At 43.9% G+C, this 24,508-nt stretch overlaps 1 pseudogene; it reads right to left on the reverse strand.

Annotated features, from left to right (window-relative positions):
- Positions 1–872: 872 nt before the first annotated feature.
- On the reverse strand, positions 873–9,306 carry LOC139000348 (cytochrome b-c1 complex subunit 2, mitochondrial-like; annotated as a pseudogene).
- Positions 9,307–24,508: the final 15,202 nt, after the last annotated feature.

Consider the following 24,508-nt stretch of genomic DNA (forward strand, 5'->3'; position numbering starts at 1 on the left):
GTTGCTGCTGGGGAGTCACCTGGTGACTGCATTGGTGTGCTGCCCAGAGCTTCAAATTCATCCCAGCTGCAAGGCCATCTGGGAAAGGCAGGCTGAAGCTCTGCAGCCTCTGCAGACAGGAAGCTCCTGAGTGGGAGGGATGGGGGCCACACTCCCTGTGCACCTTGCATGGTCCTCATCGCCTTCAACTTTTTACAGCTCCTGTTACAGCCCAAAATGTCTCCCGAGGCTCAGCCCGTGTGTCCCACAGCTGCAGGCCTCCCTGCTTTCCCCCACTTTCTGTTCCTCCACTTCGGTGTCTGTGATCCTTCTCATCCCTGTGCTCCTCATCCCTGTGCACAATGGTCCTTGCCTGTCTCCCTACTCTCACTCTGTCTTTTTAACACTTAGAATGTTTATGGACTTTAGGTCAGCTGGGGACAATCACCTGCATTTATACTTTGTAGTGTTGTTTTTTAAAATATATATATTTTTACTAGAGGTGTAATGCACAAAATTCATGCACAGGTAGAGTCCCTAGGCCTGGCCAGCAAGCTGGTGCAGTGCCTTAATACTTTTTAACATATTTCTCCTCATCGAAAAGAAAGATAACTGGTACATTATAGACTTGTGAGTTCCATGTGTTCACTGCTCTGGGTTGAGAAATCGTCCAGCTCTTTCTCGGGACACATTTCAGTATTACAGCTCATCAACAAAACGTGCATGCCCCCAGTTTCCACCGGCTTCACTGGGTCTTGCCTTCTGGCCAGAAACTAACTTCTTCCCAGAATTTGTGGCACCAGCGTCAGCTGCCTTGGAAATCAGAGGGGCTGCGGTTGGTTACAAGTAGGAAGCAGCAACGAGAGTCTAGGCCAGACTTCACCCAGGACACCCTAGGGCGGCGCCTCTGACATTAGCTCCCCAGCTTCCAGCTGGTCCTTGGCAGCTTGGACATCACTGTTGGAAAGGTTTCCTTGAGCAATTGTTTTTGCTTGGTTGTAAGTAGCCTTGATAACATCTCCAGCAGCTGCCGCCTGGGAGATAGTGTAAATCCCACAGAGTCCAGAATCCGAGTAACTGGCATTAAAGGGGGAAAGGTCAAGTGGCTGGTGAATCCCCTTGGCAACAGCTTGGGACAGAGGGCTGGTGGCACTGCTGCCCCCTTGACCTGTGGCCCAGCGGCAAGGCCATGCTGGAGGACACTAAATGCATTTGCCTCTGCACTTCCTGCGGCAGCACTTTCTGCTACAAAAGCAGCACTGAGGGGACTGTCTCCATTCTGTTCTCTGACTTCGCCTCTGCACCAGAGAAACCAAGCCCGCCCCTCATGTTCAGGAACCTTTCAGCAACTTGCTTCTGACAGATGACTCACACCAAGTCCAAGCAAAGCCATTCCTAACCAGAAAAATGGTTCTGAACTTGGTAATTCAACTCGTCTGGTGTCATGTTTCCAATCCTATAGTCCAAACCAGGGGTCCTCAAACTACGGCCCGCGGGCCACATGAAAATACAAATATTGTATTTGTTTCCGTTTTGTTTTTTTACTTCAAAATAAGACATGTGCAGTGTGCATAGGAATTTTTTCAAAGCTTTTTTTAAAACTATAGTCCACCCCTCCAACGGTCTGAGGGACAGTGAACTGGCCCCCTGTTTAAAAAGTTTGAGGACCCCTGGTCCAAACAATACAAGGAACTGACAAGGCATTTCAGTGAGCTGTGGCATGCAAATTTTCCATGATAGGAGCCTGTGGGTTCTGAAAAGCCACAGCTGTGTCCGTCCTCAGCTGAGACTGAAGGGCTGGTACCTCCCTCCGGTCACACTCAGGTGCTGTGGGGCCACCAAGCAGGAACTCCATTAGAATATTGATGTCATCCTCTCATGCACTCCACAGTTTCCCTGTTGAAGTCACCATGAGTTTACCCACCAACTGCTTCAATTCCATGGTTATCTTGAAAAAAATGCCACTTCTTTTGTAGTCAGACTGGATGCAAGAGGAAGCCAATGGGAGGTTCCTGAGTTGTCACGTTCCTGGGACCCACTGCTTGTTTTAATGAAAAAACCAACTTGATGCAGGAGCATCATTTTCCAGAGAAGCAGTCACTAAACCATTTGCTCATTTGATGAACTCAAGGCTGAGGATGTGGAGGCACTCCTGTCGGGCAGTTGCAGCTTTCACTTTGGCAGCAACTTTGAGGCAGTAAAATCTCTAGACAGATGTCACATGATCTCGCTTATATGTGGAATCAAATAAACAAAATAAACTGATGAACAAAGTAAGTCCAGAGGCATTGATGCATGGAACAGACTGACAGGTCTCAGAGGGGAGAGTGAGGAGGGGACAGGAAGAGATTAACCCAGGAATTTTTAAATATCTTTATTGATTTCAGAGAGGAAGGGAGAGGGAGAGAAAGGTAGAAACTTCAATGATGAGAATCATTGATTGGCTGCCTCCTGCAGGTCCCAGACTGGGGATCAAGCCCACAACCCAAACATGTGCCCTGACCGGGAATCAAACCCTAACCTCCTGGTTCATAGATCAACACTCAAACACTGAGCCATGCCGGCTGGGCATAACCCAGGAATTTACATGCATATATGCATAGTCCATGGGCACAGACCATAGTGAGGGGAAGGCCTGGGGTGGTGTGGGGGCTGCATTGAGTAGGGGGGTGGGGGAAAGGTAGCTGGTGAATCCCCTTGGCAACAGCTTGGTACACAGGGCTGGTGGCATTGCTTCCCCCTTGACCTGTGGCCCAGCCTTGAGGCCATGCCACAGGACTTTGTAATACTGTCAGTGATAGAATTTTAAAAAAATTATTGTAGATTTAGTTTAACCTGCTTAGCCTCCACTCTGCAAAAGCAGGCTGAAATCAGAATCACACTTTAAAGTGAAGATACTCATAGAAAGTAACATTCCAGCAACAGAAATAATGACACGAATCACCGTGGTCAGCACCAGTGGTCTGGACAGCTCCTTCTGCTTTCTGGACACAGGCACCCCATCCAAATGTTCTTACTCTTCATGTTTATATGTGTGGTAAAATACACATAACATAGCTTACCACTTAACCAATGTAAGTTCAGTGGCATCCAGTGCATTCAAGATGCTGTGTAACCATCACCAGAATGTCTTCAACACTCCCTACACCCTAACACCCATTGAGCCATCATTGCCCATTCCACCCTCCTCCCAGTCCCTAGAAACCATTAACCTGCTCTCAGTCTCCATGTCTTTACCTATTTTGATTTTTCAAATGGATGGAAAGGTACAATATGTGCTGTGTGTCTGGCTTCTTTCACTTATCTCAAAGTCCCCAGGATTCATCCATGTTGTACATGGATCAGTCCTTCATTTCTCATGAGAAATAGCATTTTATTATATGTACATACCACCTTTGTTTTCACCATTTACTAATTGATGGACATTTGTGATGTTTCCATCTTTTGACTCTTGTGATTAATGCTACTATGAACATTTGTGAACAAGCAATTTTTGAACAACTGTTTAATTTATTTGGGTTCTGTTCCCAGAAGCAGAATTGATCATTCACATGCTAATTCTATGTTTAACTTTTGGAGGAACAGTTTTCCACTGTGCTTGAACCATTTTACATTCACACTAGCAAAGTATGAGGTTTGCAATTTCCCACACCCTTATCAACACTTTTGTTCTATTTTAAGAATTACCATCATTATAGTGAAGTTGTAAGTCCTAGTAGTTCTGATTTGAATTCTCATTTCAAAAATCACTTAGGAGAATGATTCAAGATGGTGACATAGAAGGGTCCTAAGGTTACTTCCTCCCATGGACACTATAGTTAGTTAACAAATGCACAAAAGAATATGAAACATCAAAAACATAACACATGGGCGTGGAGTAAAAAAAATGGCTTTAGAATGTGCTTAAACTTAATTGCTATCTACTTAAAATAGACAGGTACAACTCAGCAGTTGTGGCTCAGTGTTTGAGCATCGACCTATGAACCAGGAGGTCACAGGTCCATCCCCAGTCAGGGCATGTGCCTGGCTTACAGGCTCAATCCTCAGTAGGAGGCAAGCAGGAGGCAGCCGATCAATGATTCTCTCTCATCATTGATGTTTCTATTTCTATCTCCTCCCTTCCTCTCTGAAAGCAATAAAAATACATTTTTTAAAAATAGACAGGTATACATATAGCCTGATATGTGTGAGCCTCATGATAACCACAAAACAAAAACCTATAGTAGATACACAAATGATAATGAAAGTGAAATCTAAATAAAACACTAAACACTTGTCATTAAACCAGAGGAAACGAGAGCAAGAGAAGAAGAAACAGAGAGGAACTACAAAGCAACCAGAAAGCAATGAACAAAATGGCAAAAAGTACATCCATAAGGGCTTAATGCCTTCTCACCCCCCAGTAATAAAGCCACTTGAGCAGAAAGGAGGGCAGCGGCTACACCTTGGAGCCATCCCCACTTTCCCAAATGGAAAGAGCAAAACATGCCTTATCCACCCAACCCCACAAGTCTTCTACTTTCCCCAAGTTCTTTTGCAAATTTCAAACTCTCCTGAGCAAGCGTGCCAAAAGCCTGTCCTACCTCACACTCCCAACCTAGGGACCAGTGTGCAGTCACTGCTCACCTAACCCCAATGGGTGTTATTCAGGTGGAAGATACATTGGAATGGGGTGCCTATGTCCAGAGAGCAGAAGAAACCGTCCACACCATGTCACTGTTTCTGTTCCTGGAATGCGACTTTCCCTGAGTATCTTCACGGTATCATGTGATTCTGACTCCTGCCTGCTTGTGCAGAGTGGCAGCTGATAGTCAGTGACTATAGATTTGGAAAATCTAATTTGAATAAGTGGGCAAAATGAGAAACCTGCTAGGTTTCTGGGGTCCCTCCTGAAACCAAGATGGGAACTCAAATGACAGAAGGACGCTAGGTCTACTTCTGTTTTGTGTTTTTATTTTATTTTTTTATATTTTTATTGACTTTTTACAGAGAGGAAGGGAGAGAGATAGAGAGTCAGAAACATCAACGAGAGAGAAACATCGACCAGCTGCCTCCTGCGCATCCCCCACTGGGGATGTGCCTGCAACCAAGGTACATGCCCTTGACCGGAATCGAACCCGGGACCTTTCAGTCCGCAGGCTGACGCTCTATCCACTGAGCCAAACCGGTTATGGCCTGTTTTGTGTTTTTAGTTGTCACTTATTCAAGGACATGCAGCTTGTACATCTCAGGCACAACTGCAGGCTCTGAGATTCATGCTGAGGCAGCCCTGCTGAGGCTGCCCTGCAAAGGTCGCTGTTTTCATTTGGTTCCCAGAGAAGGAGAGAGAGAAGGGGAGGGGCAGGAAGAGGAGAGGAGACTCTGAATGAGAGAATGGGAGAAGTTGTGCTGGACACTTGGTAAGCAATTGATGACTTAGAAGTGATTGATGTAACCCATGGCATTGTCATACTTATTTGTATCACTGACATTCTGGACAAAAAATGTCCAAAGACTCTCCCGTAGATCATGACCCTGTAGGAGTGATGGCAACAGGACCAGTGAAAGGTTTCCACTGTCTCCTCCACAGGAATCCATCTTCCTTGTGCTGAATATGCTTGCTCAGGGGAGAGGTTTGTCCTCTGAGAGAGCCACATGGGAACAGGAGGGAGGGAGCCGCTCCCCTGAGGGAGGCTGACGGTGCACTCTTTGCTGCCTATCTTTCTGTGTGAGCTGCACGATGATGCACTATTTTTCTGCTAATAGATGCAGCCAAATCAGTAATATCAGTAAGGATCTGTGCCCTGGTCCAACTGGCTCAACCAGGCAGGGTTGGGTCCTATGTGTGTAGGATGGAGAGGCGGAGGAGATGAGGCTGGGAGAGAGGCTGTTCTGCACAGAGGGGCCCTTAGGCCTCCCCAGCCTATGAGATCCAGGCTTCAGCTGAACAAAAGCATTACGGGGGGACAGGGAGGCTGCCTGGGGGAGGAGAGGTTCGAACTTCAGGCACCAATTCCCAGAAAGTCGGTATGTCAGGACAGACATGTTGAGTTAGATGCACCCTGGACACAGTGCTTTCAGTCATTCATCCACTCCTTCATCCATCCACTTATTAATTTATTCATTCAATATTCCCTGAGCACCTGCTCTGCTATCAGCCTTTTGCTGTTGATGCTGAGGACCCAGTGGTGGCTTAGTCCCAGGCCCTGTCCTTCTGCTTCTCACATCCATTGGTGGACACAGACCACCCCACATAATAATGACCCAGAGTCTGAAGGGCTGGGAAGGGGGACCAAGGGCATCAAGGGTGGCTTCCAGGAGGAGGGCACATCTGAGCTGTGATTTTAAGAGTGAGCAAGAACTGTGACTATTTCAGTCGGGTTCAGCCCTGGGAGAGCAGAGGGCGGAGTTGGGCCAGTCACCCTGTGGCCTTGATGAGGATTCTGGACTCATCCGAGTGCACTGGGAGCCACAGCCGGGTCCTAAGCAGGGGTTGGAAGTGGTGAGATGTGAGTCTGTGGAAGATCCCAGTGTCTGTCTCCTGTGAGGGAGTGGACAGGAGGCAGGAGACCCGGGAGAAGGCATCTGCAAGCAGAAATACCAGAGTCTAAATGCCTGTGCTCTCCCAAGGGGTGGGGGCAGCACGCTCCTCTCCCTGCTCTTCAGGCCCCCCCTCTATTACACCTGCCGGGTAGACAAGTATTCCCCAAACTGTGAGCCATGACACTCTTTCAGGCTGTAAAACCAGTAAGTTTGTCAAAACAGATACTTTAGCCGGCACTGGTTTGGCTCAGTGGATAGAGCGTCGGCCTGTGGACTGAAAGGTCCCGGGTTTGATTCTGGTCAAGGGTGTGTGCCTTGGTTGTGGGCACATCCCCAGTAGGAGGTGTGCAGGAGGCAGCTGATCGATGTTTCTCTCTCCTCGATGTTTCTGACTCTCTGTCCCTCTCCCTTCCTCTCTGTGAAAAATCAATGGGATATTTTTTTTTAAAAAAAGATACTTTAAAAATTAAAAGAGTTTATTGAAAATAGAGTATTAAGCATTCCTGATTCTATCTGTTTTTCAACTATCACTGACAAAATGACGTAGCATCTATTTTTCCTAGTGAGTCATGTACAGATATGGTAAACATGAGAGTGGAAAGGCTCAGACTTGCAGTCTCCTTTCCAGACTTAACTGTCTCCCCCCCCCCCAAAATAAATGGGTTCAGCTCTCACGTCTTCAGTCCCAGGCGCTTCCTGTGGGAATCAAAGGTTGGCTCCGCACTGTCTAGGTGTCTCTATCAAAAAGAGTGGAAAGGTTGGCCCGGATGCCATCCAGACCTAGAGAGGAACAGGTTCCCTGGGGCAGAGTTGGGGTTGGTGTCTCTCAGCCCAGCCCCCCCTCCTGGCCTTGGATCCTGGACTCTGTAGCAGCTGAGTCAGGACTTGGGTGGGAAAATGGAGGGATCAGGGCAGGGCAGGGGGGTCTCGGAGGCTGTGCTGATGAAATGGGCATCGAGGGTCAGTCCATGGACACTTGGAGCCCCTGACTCAACAGTGATGAGGGTTTTGGGTCAGACAGTCCTGGGTTAGAATCCTTACACTTCCTCAAAGGGTGCAATAGGCTACTTACAAGTAGCGCTATTCATCTTCCTGTATAAGAGGAAGATTTGATTTTTCATGTGACTGACAGCTTTGAGCCCCAGCACACTCCCACTGCACATGGGAGCTGCACAAGTGAACATAGGTCAAACCCTCCACCCAGCCCACATACAGGAACCTAACTCTGGGCCGAGGCCTTAGGCAAAAAACCCAAAATAACAAAAACAAGCAAACAAAAACGGCCAACGTCATCCCCACTTCGTGTCTGTTCATACCTGTTTCACACAGGAAAGAACATGAACCCTTCCCCTCAGGGTAATGTTGTTGCTGTTCCTTGGATCAAAGATAAGCATTACTTCATCTTCAGTGGTGCCCGTGTGCCATTCTGTCATCCAGGCAGGCACCTGTGCAGTAGGAAACACAAAGCCCCTATAAACAATCCCCAACAAGCTGCCTCTACATCCCCCATCTCTGTGCTGCCCCTTCTGGGTTGTCTGTCTGGGATGAGTCTGGCATCTCTACTGGACCTAGATCCCCATGGGGATGGGGACAAGGAAGGGCTGCCTCGGTCACCACCATGTTCCCAGTTGTTCCCACTGCAAAGGATGCTCAGGGTCCCATGGGGAGCAGGAGTCTATGGAGACCCCATTGGCTGAATTCTCTCTGCTCAGTTTTCTCAGGAAGATCCTGGCACGAGGCCTCACTGCCGGTCACAGACACAGTGATGTAACAGCTATTTTCCTAGCGAGTCACCTGTCCCAGGCTCAGCCCCTCTGGAAAGGGCAAGTGCGCCCTGATTTCAGGCTCCCCTGGAACCAACCCCAGAGAAGACATTCCCACAGCTCCCTGTGGTGCTGGGAGAGCTGTGAATATGAAATGTGAAGCAGACAAAATGCTGCATTCTGTGCTGTCACAGGCTTCCTTTACCAGCAGGTGTACAGAGGCTGGATTTCCTCCTGGGTGCATAGGGTGTTATTTCCATCTGGCCTCAGGGAACTCCTTCAAGGGAACAGGCAGAAATTTGGTGGGACTTCCTGTTTTCAAAAAGAATGTTGTGCACTTGACTGGGAATCTAACCCAAAACACGTTGAAGCCCGGGCGGACACTATGACCTCACAGTCCCACAGGCCAGGGCTAGGCCAGTACATTTGAAGGGAATTGACCTTTAAGATCTTATTGTGGGTCTTCTGTCTTAATGTCTACAATTCTATGGGTGATGATCTCTGGTTTTAGGACCATAGAGGTTTACAGAATGATTGCTGCAGAATCACTAGCCTCATCGGGTTTGGAGGATCCTATGGCCAGCTACATGGAATTGGTCTCCTCTATACGTGCATCCAGAAACGTTTCTGTGAAAAAGACGGCAGGACCAGCGTGTTCACACATCTGAGGATCTCCAGGCATGTTTATCTTCTGTGTTCAAACTCATTGTCCTTGAAAATAATCAAAGGGTTTTGTGCATTTCGGTACCGTCTTAGATCTTTACCTGATGATCATAGAGCCCAGGCAGGAAATCAAAGGTAAAGGGAAGTGGCATCTATAGACCAGGGATGTAGCTTTTGTGACCCAGTCAGAGGATAGGAGAACCTGGACTGAATAGAGAGATGCCAAACGAAGTGTTGGACATACAAAATTTTATTTTGACATTTTGAACCATTTTTCAAACATTTTAATTAGTAAAGACCACATTTCAAGTGTAGTATTTGATGAGTCTTGACATAGGCATGAAAGTGAAACCATCACCATGGTCATGGCATTGCCCATGGCTGTCACTGTGAATTTACTTCATGTTTTTTTTAATAATTTCTCTCTCTCTTTTTAATAATAAAGGCATTTATGTGCTCTTGTCTCCAACCCCAAATTACTCCTATCTTTATTAATCTATACAAGGGACATAATAGCTGAGGGTTGGGCAATAAAAAGCTTCCAAGCTCAGCCAGAGTGGAACTGTGGATTGAGCATCATCTTATGCACCAAGAGATCACTGGTTCCATTCCCAGTCAGGACACATGCCTCCTTTGGGTCTTGATTCCCAGCAGGAGTGTGCCGGCGGTGGGTGGGGGGCAGTCAATGTTGTTTCACTTTCACAGCAATATTTCTCTTCCTCTCTCTCTAATAAATAAATAATAAAAAAATAAATCACTGAAAAGTCTTTAAAAATATTTAAGGAAAAGAACAAGATTCAGAGATATTCAATAGCAACGATTGGTAGAGTATCTGTCAATAAATTTGGTAACACAGCTTGTTTTTGCTAATTTTGGGAGGGAACTTTTCTCTAAGGTGTTATTTAAGAGGAGGGCAGCTTTTGCCCTGGCATGTGTGGCTCAGTTGGTTGAGCGCCACCCTGTGCACCAAAAGTCTACAGTTTCATTCCCAATCAGGTCACATGCCCAGTTTTCAGGTTTGTTCCATTTCCAGTTGGGGTGTGTGGGTGGGTGAGAGAGGCAACCCATTGATGTTTCTCTCTCCCTCTCTCTAAATAATATATGTATGTATATATTTGTTCATATCATATCCATATCCATATCCATATCCATATCCATACCCATACCTATATCTATATCTCCAGGCATCACTTGTGTTTCAGCTTCATGCCCAGAGAAGCAGAAAGGCCAGACATGGCCATGTAATGGCTGCAATGACTCATGACCCTCTACCCTGACTCCAACCAATCAGTGGAGACCACAGATAAAAACAGGACTAAAGACCCAGGAAGCTCTTGCTTTCTCTGGAGCACACGAACCCACTTCCTGCTTCTTCCAGGGACAAACCTTTACTCTCTTCCTCCTAAGCTCCAAGGGCCCTTTTCTTGCCTCTATAATTTGCTTCCTTAGCCCACACAGCCCATCGGGCTAACTTAATCTATGGCCCTAACTTTCTAAATAAACTCACTATGATTTGAGTTCCTTGGCTTTGAATTTTTTTTCTTAGTCAAATTATCTTTCTCTCCCTCCCTCTCCCTTCCTCTCTAAAAACAATAAAGTATATTTAAAAAAAGAACATCACTCTTCTGGTTCATTCTTCTTTGAGCTCGTCTGCAAATCCCCTCCCCCTTCCTCAGGATTGTACTTTGTTTCTTCTGGGTTTTTTTTTTTTTTTGCTTGTTTGTTTTAAATATATTTGTTATTAATTTCAGAGAGGAAGAAAGAGGGAGAGAGAGAGAGATAGAAACATCAATGATGAGAGAGAATCATTGATTGGCTGCCTCCTGCAAGCCCCACACTGGGGATGGAGCTCAGAACCTGGGCATGTGCCCTTGACCGGAATCAAACCTGGGACCTTTCAGTTCGAAGGCCGATGCTCTATCCACTGAGCCAAACCTGCTAGGGCAGTTTCTTCTGTTTTAAGCTCTAAGGGTTCTGCACCCAGGCAGCTGTGGGCAGCAGGAGCTGCCCTTTGCATCTCCCCCCATCGGATTTTAAGGGCCCTTCTTTTTTCCTCACTGTCCTAAGCTTTCATAAACTTCATCTCACTTCAACAACAACAGAAAATGCTCGCTCTCCCTAGTGACCTGGGCTAGGCTGTCCATTTCCCCCAACTTCCTTTCCTGAGAGTGTGCTTAGTTCTCACGTCTGGGCACAGCTTGCTTCCCCGGTTTCCTGGACAGCTGCCGTGTCTGTTATGGCCAGGATATGGGCACTGCCCTGTTTTCTTACTGCAGCCCCAATGCATTTCAACAATGTTAGATCTTCACATCCAAGAATATGGGATTTCTTTTCAGTGATTTGTGTTTTCTTCCATTTCTGTCCTCACTGTCATATAGCGTTCAATGTACTCACTTTTCAGCTGTTTGTTTGAACTTATTTTGTGTGTTTTATTGTTTTTGATACTATTGTAAATTTGACTGCTTCATTTCATCTTCAAAGATTTTGTTGTTCGTGTATAAAAATGCAAGTGATGTTTGTATGTTTATTTTTTTAATTAATTTGCAAAGCTTATAGTGGAATCTTGGCAATTTTCTGGTTGTAGTGTCTGTATGTCATCTGCTAGCATCTCTGATGATGGCTTGTAGTTCATAGTGTCTGCTGTAACGTCTTTCATTTCTGCTTTGATTTGAGTGTTGTTTCTGTGCTGGGCTGCATATCTGGCACTTCGGCCAGACAGATCATGCTGTGCTGTCTGTTCCTAAAACACATAGATAGGAAGGTACTGACATCAGACCAGGCCTTGAGATATGGTCTCATGGCCCCTTCCCAGCACACAGGCCTTCTTTCTCAGAAGGCCCGGAAGTCTCATTCCAAATTTGGGCGACAAAGGACTGGGAAAAGTACAAATAAAGAGAGTTTCCTCCATATTGGGGGCCCAGAATTTGAAGGACACATTTTTCTCTGGGCCTCCACAGAATTTAATAATAAAATGTAACTCCTGCAGTTCAGCCTTTGCTTCGGCAGGGTGCTGTAACTGTAGTCAGCTGGCCAGCTTAATAAAAGCTCTTAAATTTAAATTCTGAGTCGGTGGTCTATCTCGCTGAGTGAACCCATAACAGTTTCTCTTGTTTCAATGTAGCTAACGTTTAGCCAGATTTGTGCATGTTATCAAAAAAACCGCTGGTCCTGGCCTGTTTTGCTCAGTGGTTAAAGCGTCGGCCCAGGGACCCAAGGGTGTCGGGTTCAATTCCAGGTCAAGGGCATATGCCTGGGTTGTGGATTCACTCCCCATCCCCCATGGGGCACATGTGGGAGGCAACCGGTCTGTGTGTCTCACATCTGTCTCCACTCTCCTCCTCCCTTCCTCCCTTCTACTCTCTCTGAAGCAATGGAAAAATAACCTCCAGACAGGATTAACAAAGAAAAAATAAGTACACAAATTTAAAAAAACAGCCCTTAGTTATGCTATTCCTCTTTTTGCCTTTCCTATTTCTATTTTATATATAGTTCTAACATTGATCACTTCCTTTGCTAGCCCTGGGTTTACTTTCTTGATGTGTTTTTAATTTCCTGTGGAACAGGGTTAGGCTGCTGTGTATTTCAGATTTGTCTTAATATAGGCATTTATCTGTATACAATTTACTTTTAGGCTTGCATCTCTTGCACCCCGTTCATAAGCTTTGGTAAGTTGTCTTTCTGTATACATTGCCTCTAGATGTTTGTGGGGTTTTTCATATATATTTTATATGTTTTTATTGATTTTGAGAGAGAGGAAGGAAGAGGATTAGAGAGATAGAAACGTCAGTAACAAGGAAACATCGATCGGCTACCTCCTGGTTGCCCCATTGGTGGGCTGCCTCCTGGTTGCCCCATAGAAGGGATTGAAGCCCACACCTGGGCATGTGCCCTGACCAGGGGGAATATAACCAGTGACATTTTGGTTCCTAGGTTTACGCTCAACCTCTGAGCAACACTGGCCGGGTGCCTCTAGATCGCTTTAAGGTCTTTTTTTTTTTAATTTCACTGACCCACTGGTTGTTTAAGAGTGTGTTATATTTAATTTCAACATATTTATGAATTTCCAGCTTTCTTGAAACTGGAATTGATTTTTAGTTTCTTATGTTATGATCAGGTAAGAATCTTGAAGTGATTTCTTCTGCAGGTTTGAGACTTCTCTTTTGACCTACCATTGCGGCAGATAAGAAACTACAAAACTTCTTGGGCATGTGCGATAGTGAAACTGAGACAAGAAAATTAAACAAGTTCAAACAATTTGGACAACTTACAGCCAGCTTGTGAATCTAAGAGCCTATTTACCCCAGATAAGAACATGTGAAAATAAATAATTTACACCTCCCTCTCTAATCAAAGAATTCACAGCTCGAACACCCCTGGTCTGCGAAAATAGAGAACAGGGATCCAATAAATGTCATTTGCACCAGTAACCCAAGGACAGATAACGTTAACCGAATGATAGATAAAGTCAGACTGATAGATAAAGTCAGACGAACAAATAACAAAAACCTCATTAGGAACTGGAGAGCATTATGCTAAGTGAAATAAGCCAGTCAATGAAGGAAATATACCACATGATCTCACTCATTCATGGATAATAAAGACCATTATAAACTTTTGAACAATAATAGATACAGAGGCAGAGCTGCCTCAAACTGATTGTCAAACTGCAGCGGGAAGGCCAGGGAGGGTTGAGGGGCAGGAGGGAGGGGGGTAAGAGATCAACCGAAGGACTTGTATGCATGCATATAAGCATAACCAATGGACATAAGACACTGGGGGGTAGGGGAGGCCAGGGGATTGTCAAGGGCGTGGAAAAAATAAAAAGGACACATATGTAATACCCTTTGTAATACTTTAAGCAATAATAAAAAAAAACCTCATTAGAACCAGACAGACTCAAGATAAAAAATAAACATTAAACAGAACAAAAGACAAACCCAGACTTCCTTGTACACTAATTCTAAACAATTAGCATATTACAAATGCACCTGAAAAGCTGATGAATATTCTTATGAAACCTTCTCCCGAGATCCTCACCCTCAGGAACAAAAAGCTTGCGTGCGCGCGCGCGCGAGAGAGAGAGAGAGAGAGAGAGAGAACCTTCGGGACAGTGCTGATCTGGTGGCTCAGTTGGTTTGAGCATTGATCCAACGTATCTAGGTTGTGGGTTAGATCTCTGATAAGAGCACATAAAAGAAGCAACCACTGAATGCATAATTAAGTGGAACAACAAATGATGACTCCTTCTACATTTTATCTTTCTCTAAAATCAATAAAGAAAAATTAAAAAAGAAGAGGTCCTTAGGACAGAGACTCAGTGCCAGCTCACTCTAGGCTATGCCCATGCCCCTTTCCTAGCTTAAACTTTTACCTTTTCTCTAAACGTTAAGGGTTCTCACTGGACATTCAACCAGAGGAGCAACTGGCAGCAGCAGCTCACCCCAGGCTTACACCTGATCTTATCTACATGTTCGCCTGGTCTCTGACATCCCAGTGACCTAACAGCAGCCCTGCCTTGACTCACTGCTTTCCTGCAACCTTTCTAAGGGGCCAAAGCTCTCCTGTTGCTTCTTCTACTCAAAGTTCTTTCTTTGTTTCTATGTCCCTAGCTTTAACAGATGCACTCCCAAAATCACCTGGACTCCTGTTGACAAATCTGTCCTACTCAAATTCAAGAACCCACCCAGTAGAGTCTGGCCTGAGGTAGACCTGCTGCACCCTGGTCCCTTTTGGTGACAACTTCGTTACGTAGAGAATGTTTCATGTGTGGCTTGACAAGAATGCTTCTTCTGCATTTGGATGGAATGTTCTGTATATATACAGCCGTGGTTCTCAACCTTGGCGGCACATTAGGATCACCTGGGAATCTTTTTAAAATCCTGATTTCTGGGCCTCATCCTCCGGAAATTCTGTTTCTTTGTGATGGGGTGGGGCCACAACATTAGTAACAAAGAAACAGAATTTCTGGAGGATGAGGCCCAGAAATCAGGATTTTAAAAAGATTTCCAGGTGATTCTAATGTGCCGCCAAGGTTGAGAACCACTGATATACAGGCTTAGAGTTACTCTAAAATGTACCCAAACTACAGTAATTCCATATTTATTTCAGACAGGATGACCTAGCCTTTGTGAAAGGGAAATATTGAAGTTCTCTACTAACATATTTTTTTCTGCTTTCAGGTCATTTACTATTTGCTTAATGTTCTTAGTTATTCTGTCCTTGTGAGCATATTACTTAAAGTTGTTAAGCTCTTGATTTTCCTTACATTCATGGGGTAGGTTGTGGCCAAGGGGATTTTTGTTGGAATTCCTGCCGACATACTCTATAGGGTCCTCTGATTTGTAACGTTCGGTGTTGCGGGGGCTGCTGTGGTTCCTAAGAACAAAGTTCCACCACAGAACACGCCACTAGGGTCACACAGTGCAAGCTCTGCAGATAACAGGCATTTTCAATCCTTGTGTTTGGAACCATGCCATTTCCACAAAGTTTGCTCACCCAGCCAGCCTTTCCTCTTCCTCTCTTTACTGCTGTCCAGTATTGGTCCAGGCACTTGTCTTTATATTCACCTCAAACATCATCTGCTCTTTTTCAGATAAATTTTATTGGTTTGTGTACATTCCCATGTGCCCTGACTGGGAATTGAACTGTGGCCTCCTGGTTCATAAGCCACCCTCAACCAGAGAGCCACCATGGCCCAACGAGATTACTTTTGGCTGTGGGCTCAACATGTAATTCACCAGTGTTTCCTTTTGTTCAGGTTGCTGCTGTGGAACACAGGATCTGGAGGCATCCCTTGAACAGAACGTGTCTGTAAGACTGTCACAGGCAAAGAAGACCAAAGTACCTTTGTCTTCCCAGAACAGCCACCCCTGTAAGAGTTGTGGTCCAGTCTTAAGGGACATTTTCCAGTTGGTTGAGTGACAGGGAACACAACACAGCCCGAAACTGTTGAGGTGTGATGCGTGTGCAAAACCATTTTATTTCAGTGCAAAGTGTCACCAGAACCGTGAGCAGCACAGGAGAGGCAAGCGTTTGATAAGAGGTGTGGACAGGGCCTCACTTGCGAAGAGCTGCACATTCAGTGTGTCCCAGACGCTCTTTACCAGTCAGAAGGTTGGACACAGCATCCTTACACAATTTGGAAGAGCTTCCCAGCAGAAGGCACAACAATGGCAGCAATACCGGTGAGTTGAACAGGCACAGCCTTCAATGATCCCAGGTCCCGTAAGGGAAGGAGGAAAGAGTCTGAGATTTTCTGAGATGAAAATATTGGGAATGTTTTACTAGGGGTTGTGAATGTGTTCTAATTACTTGGTCATTTGCAAAACTTTCCTAAGCTATCCCACCTCTCTGTCTTTGTTCATCAGCATTTGGTGGTATCTGACTGAGGGTGAACTCTATTGAGACACTGTGACTTTTTTTTTTTTTTTTTTTTTTTTAAAAATATATTTTATTGGTTTTTTACAGAGAGGAAGGGAGAGAGATAGAGAGTTAGAAACATCGATGAGAGAGAAACATCGATCAGCTGCCTCCTGCACATCTCCCACTGGGGATGTGCCCGCAACCCAGGTACATGCCCTTGACCGGAATCGAACCCGGGACCCTTCAGTCCGCAGGCCGACGCTCTATCCACTGAGCCAAACCGGTTTCGGCTGAGACACTGTGACTTTGTGTGGGAAGTGAACAGCTGACTGGGATGAGGGAGTGTGAGCATGGGTGCAAGGGGTAAGATTGCACATTTGTCTTCACGCCTCTGAGTATGTGTGTGTGAGTGCAGCTGGGGCAGTGGTTGAACAGCTGTGCATGTCATCATGAGTAGTAGTGTTGGGAGATATGTGTGAGATGGTGAGTCCCATGTCTTTGTGTAACTGTGTGTGTATGATGATCTATGACTACGCGTTGAACTATGAATATGTGTGCAGCTGCGTCTGCTTGTGGGGGATCTTCATACATGGTAGTGACTGTTTAAGTAGCTGTGGTTCTTTCATGTGTATCATTGTGGCTCCTGGTGGGCAGAACTGGAGGTCTTGGGGAGACTGGGTTTCCCAGAACTCCTTTCAGAGCATTAATGAGAGCAGAATGAGTCAGTCCTCAGATGTCTCTTCTCAAGAAGGCTGGGGGAAGGTGAATTCAGACTGTGGGGCACAGGATCTCCTGTCTGAATCAGCACACAGTGACCCCTGCTCCTGCCTCAGGTCTCCTCCCCCAGCCAGTCCTTCCTTTGTCCTATCAGTAACGGTAAGCAGATCCTGTCTCTTTAAGGAAGGTGGTTGGGAGAATTGGTTTTAGAGAATGGGTCACCTGAAGATGGAAGGAACAAAACCAGCCTCAGTCCAGACAAAGCTTACAGTTGATACCAGGGAACAACGTGTAGATTCTATCTAATTACTTTCCTGTCTCCCGCCCTGTGTGCAGGTACTGACTGTTCTTAACAGCTAGTACACATTCTTGAAAGGACACCATTGCCCGTGAAAATTCTGATGCATATACATGCCACACACAGGAGTCTCCTTTTCCATTATTTCCCTCTCCCTTTAAACAATTATCTTATTTTGGAGTGAATTTTTGTATTTTATACTTTTACATTTTAAAGTCTTATCTTCACAGTTTCTGATAAAAACTGATGGGAGGGTAGTATCCCAGAAAGGGTCCACCCCTTCAGCTACGTCTCCACTGTATAGACTCTGTACCTGCCAGTGACCATGGCAAAGGTTTTACACCTATTAGCGCAGCTATTCCTGAGAATATCCTAGGAAATAGAAATTTTTATAATCCTGCTTGTACTGAGAAAATGGAAGTAGGGATCATTCAAGTAATGGAACTCAGTTCTCATTGGTAGTAAGAGGCAGAATCAGCATTAGAATCCAGCCCTAACCGGTTTGGCTCAGTGGATAGAGTGTCAGCCTTCAGACTCAAGGGTCCTGGGTTCGATTCCGGTCAAGGGCATGTACTTTGGTTGTGGGCACATCCCCAGTAGAGGGTGTGCAGAAGGCAGCTGATCAATGTTTCTCTCTCATCGATGTTTCTAACTCTCTATCCCTCTTCTTTCCTCTCTGTAAAAAATCAATAAAATATATTTTAAAAAAAAGAATCCACCTGGCTTTTGAACTCTTGCTCTTAACTTCAACCTTCTCATTTCTTCTGCCTGTGGTGAGGGGGAAAGAATAGGGTCCTCAGAGTATGTCCTTTGATGTATAACCTGCTTTGCCACTGGGAAGTGTTATAGGATGGGAGACCACACCTGGCCTTGTCCCTCTCAACCACTCTCGACTCCCATGGCAGATCCCATATACAAAATATGTACCCTTGCCTGTTGGTTCTTTTGTGAAAATCAAAGGCACACCTGCCGTGTCTTTCAGGTAAGTATCTATAGCCCATGGGGAGGAGAAGTGAGGTTATTAGAGCTTTGGGGGTCACTTCATGCAAGACTGAGGTTGAAGTTTGTAATTAGCCTAATGGTAGCACAATGCAGATGCAGGTTCTGGAGATCCATATGTTTCCAGGCATTAAACCTACAGGTGCATGACTGTGGGCAAGTGTTGAAGTCTATGGGCTGGAGTCACTCAGGCATTCGTGCTGAGGTTTATTATCAAGGGACACAGTATTTTCAGGCATGAAAAGTAGCCCCGGAGGGAGAAGATGGCTGCCGACGGGAAGGCAGACTGCAAGACAGTGTGAGAGTGAGAGAACGAAAGGAGAGTGTGTGTACGTACGGAGAGTGTAAATTTGTGGGTGAGCGATTGCTATACTCCAGGGGACTGTTGGAGACTGCCGCATCAGACTCCCCTAACCAGGCAGCCTCCACTGCTGCTGAAATCTCTCCCAGAGCAGCTGGCTCAGCGGCGGAGACCGTGCCATCTTGAGTAGCTGATATCAGAAGTGTATACATCCAGAGACCCTGCAACCACGGCACCCAGGGACCAGCTACGAACCCAGGAACACTGGATTTCAAGCAGCGTGAATACGTGGACTCAGAGGATCCCTGCTTCTCCTCACAGAAAGGTCAGATTTCGCCTAGATAAAGGTGCAGTTTGTAATTCAGGTTGGAGAGAGAAATGCGCACGGGGGAAGTCTGCACCCCACAAAGTCCGCAGCCATTGGGGCCAGCGTGATCCACAAGTGTGGAAGGGGTCCCGCAGGGCTGCTGGCTGAAGGGAACTCTAAAAGTCAGCCCATAGCTGGACTGGGTGCAAAAAGGCAGCCTCGGATTTTGCCAGTATGCCGGCTGCATAGTGCCTGAGGAGAGAGGATGTGCGGAAGAGGCGCTAGGAGAATTGCCCACAAAGCTGGACGATGAAGGGTTGCGAGCTCTTTCACTTACTCTGGCTCTTTTTTTTTCTCCTTAAATCTTTGCTTTTGATTATTAAACCCAATACATAGGACTGCCCAATTGGGGTCACTCACAGACACTGCAGGGGAAAATTGTTTTTGTGGAACCTGGCCATCAGAGTGGGGAGTAACGATCAAGGAACCAGCTCTGGGGCAGTCGACTCTCCCAAACCAGTATTAAGTGCGACAGGGGAAACAAAACCTAAATACTGGCTAACGAGGAATTATAGCCTCGGAGGTCAATCCAGAAACACTGCCACCAGGGGCTGAACCACAAACTGACTCTTCTGTAAACACAAATAAAGGCAGTCTGGGAAACAAAGAAATACTGCCTGCTTTAAAATTAGGACTGTGGTTTACAACACGGAGGAGCAGGGTATCACAGGGAACTTCAACACTCTCCTGAATACATGACAGGACTAAGGCGTGCCAAACAGAAGAGTAGAGGAAGAGAAGAACCTACACTATTGCACATTTTTCTTTTTTTCACCTTTTACTTAAGAAACTAAATTGTGCCGAAACCGGTTTGGCTCAGTGGATAGAGCGTCAGCCTGCGGACTGAAAGGTCCCAGGTTCGATTCCGGTCAAGGGCATGTACCTGGGTTGCGGGCACATCCCCAGTAGGAGATGTGCAAGAGGCAGCTGATTGATGTTTCTCTCTCATCGATGTTTCTGACTCTCTATCTCTCTCCCTTCCTCTCTGTAAAAAATCAATAAAATATATTTAAAAAAAAAAGAAACTAAATTGTTTTTCTTTTTTCCTCACCTGATTTTACCTTTTTAATTACTACATTTTTATTTTTACCCAGTATGATTATTACTACCATTTTACCTTTGTAAGTGTTATTTTATTTTCTCTTTATTTTATTTTCATCTTTCCTTTAGCATTATTTTATTCTTTCTCTTATCCTATTCCTGATTTAGATTTTCCCTATTCCTTCTTTTTACTCCCTGTTAAAATTTCACCCTACTTATATATCTAATTTCCAATCCCCTGCTTTAAGTCCATATACACCACTCTCTTCTCTTTCTTCACTATCCAAATTTTTCTCTCCCTGTCATTTTGTTGTTTGCTTGATTGTTGATTATATTGGGGGTTTTATGCTTCTTTGTGAGATTGTTTCACTTTTTCTTTTTCTTTTTTTGTTGGTTTTTTCCCCAGTTATTTTTTGCTTCTGTTTTCCCTCGCCTCACTTGGTATTCGTTGTTGTTTGTAGTTTGCATTCATCTCTACATATCTGTTGCTGGCATTTGTTGGGATTATTGGCTGTTCTATTGGAGTTTTCTCCCCATATAAATAGTTTCTTCCCCTATTCTATTTCATTCTCTTTCTTTTCTCCCTTACTTTTTTTTCGTTTCCCAATTTCATTTTTGCACTCCTTTTTTTCTATTTTTCTTTTTTGTCCTTTTCTCTTCTTCTTTCTTTCTTATCCCCTAATTCTCTTTTCTCTGGTGGTTGCCTTTATTTGGGGTTATTAATATCGTGAATACACTTGTGTTCAGTGCCTTGTGCATTGTGACTTGTTGTGTTGTATTTTGTGCCTTTAAATTAATGCAGCAGAGAGAGAACTACATAACCAAACACCCGGAAAAAAAAGATCGTGGGGAGAAAAAGAAACAGCCCACATATGAAAGAAAAACAGTCATCACCAGAAAAGGAAGTAAACGAAATAGAGGCAAGCAACCTGTCAGAGAAAGAATTCAGAGAAATGGTCATAAGGTGGATGAAAAGAATGGAAGACAAATTCAACAATATGTGAAACAACCAAGAGGAAATGAAGGAGAACCAAGAAGAAATGAAAAATGACATCACTGCTATAAAGAACTCAATAGAAAGCATCAACAGTAGACTAGAAGAAGCAGAGGGCTGCATCAGTGAGATAGAAGACAAGGTAGGAAAAAATACCCAACCAGAGCAGCTTCCAGAAAAAAAATTACAAAGCAGGAGGAGAGACTAAGAGAACTTTGGGACAACACGAAACAAAACAACATCTGCATAATAGGGGTGCCAGAAGAAGAAGAAACTGAGCAAGGAATAGAAAACCTGTTTGAAGAAATAATGACAGAAAACTTCCCTGATATAGGGAAGAAAAAACTCACACAAATCCAAGAAGCTCACAGAGTCCCAAACAAAATGAACCCCAAAAGATCGATGCCAAGGCACATTATAATTAAATTGGCAAACACCAACGACAAAGCAAGAATCTTAAAAGCGGCCAGAGAGAGAGACAGAAAGTTACCTACAAAGGATCCCCCATCAGACTAGCGACTGATTTCTCAACAGAAACACATCAGGCAAGAAGGGAATGGAATGAAATATACAAAGTCATGCAAAGGAAGGGTCTGCATCCAAGAATACTGTACCCAGCAAGGCTATCAATCAAAATTGAGGGTGAAATCAGGAGCTTCACAGACAAAAAAGGACTATGGGAGTTTATTACCACCAAACCAGCAATCCAAGAAATGCTAAAGGGTCTGCTGTAAAAAGAAAAAATAGGAAACAAAAAAGGAACACATGGGTAAAGAATAAAAATGGCGACAAACAAGTATCTATCAATAATAACTTTAAATGTAAATGGATTAAATGCCCCAATCAAAAGACATAGGGTAACTGAGTGGATAAGAAAACATGACCCATATATCTGCTGTCTATAGGAAACCCACCTCAGAAAAAAAGACACACACAGACTGATGGTGAAGGGATGGACAAAGGTTTTTCAGGTGAATGGAAATGAAAAAAAAGCTGGGGTAGCAATACTTATATCTGACAAATTAGATCTCAAAGTGAAGGACATAAAAAGAGATAAGGAAGGCCACTTCATAATACTAAAGGAAGCAATCCAACAAGAAGAAATTACTCTGATAAACATATACACACCCAATATAGGAGCACCAAATACATAAAAAAAACTTCTGGAGGAAATCAAGGGAGAGATTGACAGCAATACAATCATAGTAGGGGACTTTAATACCCTACTATCACCATTGGACAAATCCTCTAAACAAAAAATCAGCAAAGAAACATCAATCCTAAATGACTCACTAGATCAGATGGAATTAATTGACCTCTTCAGAACATTTCACCCCAAAGCCACAGAATATATATTCTTCTCAAGTGCACATGGGTTATTTTCAAAGATAGACCATATATTGGGTCACAGGCAAAGTCTCTTCAAATTCAAGAAAATTGAAATCCTATCAAGCATCTTCTCAGACCACAATGGCATAAAACTGGAAATCAACTACAATAAAAACAATCCAAAAAAATCAAACACATGGAGACTAAATAGCACACTATTAAACAATGACTGGGTTACCGGAGAGATCAAAGAAGAAATAAAAAACATCATGGCAACAAACGACAATGAAAACACAACAATCCAAAACCTATGGAACACAGCGAAAGCAGTCTTGAGAGGGAAGTTCATAGCTCTACAAGCCTATTGCAAGAAACAAGAAACACTGAGAATAAATTACCTAACCCTACAACTCAAAGACTTAGAAAGAGAGCAACAAGAAAAGCCCAGTGTAAGCAGAAGGAAGGAAATAATAAAGATCAGAGCAGAGATAAACAACATAGAGACAAAAAAAAAATACAAAAGATCAACAAAACCAAGAGCTGGTTCTTCGAAAGGATAAACAAGATTGATGAACCTCTAGCCAGGCTCACCAAGAAACAAATAGAGAGGACCCAAATAAACAAAATCAGAAATGAAAGAGGAGAAATAACAACAGACCCCACAGAAATACAAAGGATTGTTAGAAAATACTATGAATAACTTTACTCCAACAAACTAGACAACCTGGAGGAAATGGACATATTCCTAGAAAAATACAATCTTCCAAAACTTAATCAGGAAAAATCTAAAAATCTCAATAGGCCAATAACTATGGAAGAAATTGAAGCAGTCATTAAAAAGCTCCCAACAAACAAAAGCCCAGGGCCAGACGGCTTCACAGGGGAGTTTTACCAAACATTCAAAGAACTAAAACCTATCCTCCTCAGACTATCCCAAAAAATTCAAGAGGAAGGAACACTTCCAAGCTCGTTCTATGAAGTCAGCATCACCCTAATACCAAAACCAGATAAAGACAACACAATGAAAGAGAATTACAGGCCAATATCCCTCATGAACATAGATGCCAAAATCCTCAACAAAATCCTAGCAAATCGGATCCAGCAGTACATCAGAAAGATCATACACCATGACCAAGTTGAATTTATCCCAGGGTTGCAAAGGTGGTACAATATCTACAAATCAATTAATGCAATACTTCACATAAACAAATTGAGAGATAAAAACCACATAGTCATTATCAATTGATGCAGAAAAAGCATTTGACAAAATCCAACACCCTTTCTTGATAAAAACTCTCAGCAAGATAAGAATAGAAGGATCATACCTCAATATAATAAAAGCCATATATGACAAACCCACAGCCAACATCATAATCAATGGGCAAAAACTAAAACCATGCCCCCTAAAAACAGGAACAAGATAGGGATGACCCCTGTCACCACTCCTGTTCAACATAGTACTGGAAGTACTAGCCATTGTGAACAGACAAGAAGAAGAAATAGAAGGTATCCAAATTGGAAAAGAAGAAGTAAAACTGTCCTTATTTGCATATGACATGATACTGTACATAGAGAACCCTAAAGACTCCATCAAAAAATTATTAGGCTTAATAAATGAATTCGGCAATGTAGCAGGATACAAAATTAATACCAAGAAATCTATGACATTTCTTTACACCAATAGTGAACTAAAAAAGCAATCCCATTTACCATCGCAACAAAAAATTAAGATACCTAGCAATAAACTTAACTAAGGAGGTAAAAGACTTATATGCAAAAAACTACAGGACACTTAAAAAAAGAGATAGAGGAAGACATAAACAGATGGAAGAACATGCCGTGTTCATGGATTGGTAGAATCAACATCATCAAAATGTCCATACTACCCAAAGCAATCTATAGATTAAATGTAATCCTCATTAAATTACCAAAGGCATATTTCACAGATCTTGAACAAACATTCCAAAAATTCATCTGGAATAAAAAAAGACCTCGAATAGCTGCAGCAATCCTGAGAAAGAAGAACAAAGTAGGTGGGATCTCAATACCAGATATCAAACTGTATTACAAAGCCACTGTACTTAAAACAGCTTGGTACTGGCACGAGAACAGACATATAGATCAATGGAATAGAATAGAGAGCCCAGAAATAGACCCAAACCACTATGCCCAA

This window comes from Myotis yumanensis, unplaced genomic scaffold (genome assembly GCF_028538775.1).
Source record: "Myotis yumanensis isolate MYYU_CA2020_CCGP unplaced genomic scaffold, mMyoYum1.0.hap1 SCAF_23, whole genome shotgun sequence".
NCBI classification, from domain to species: Eukaryota; Metazoa; Chordata; class Mammalia; order Chiroptera; family Vespertilionidae; genus Myotis; species Myotis yumanensis.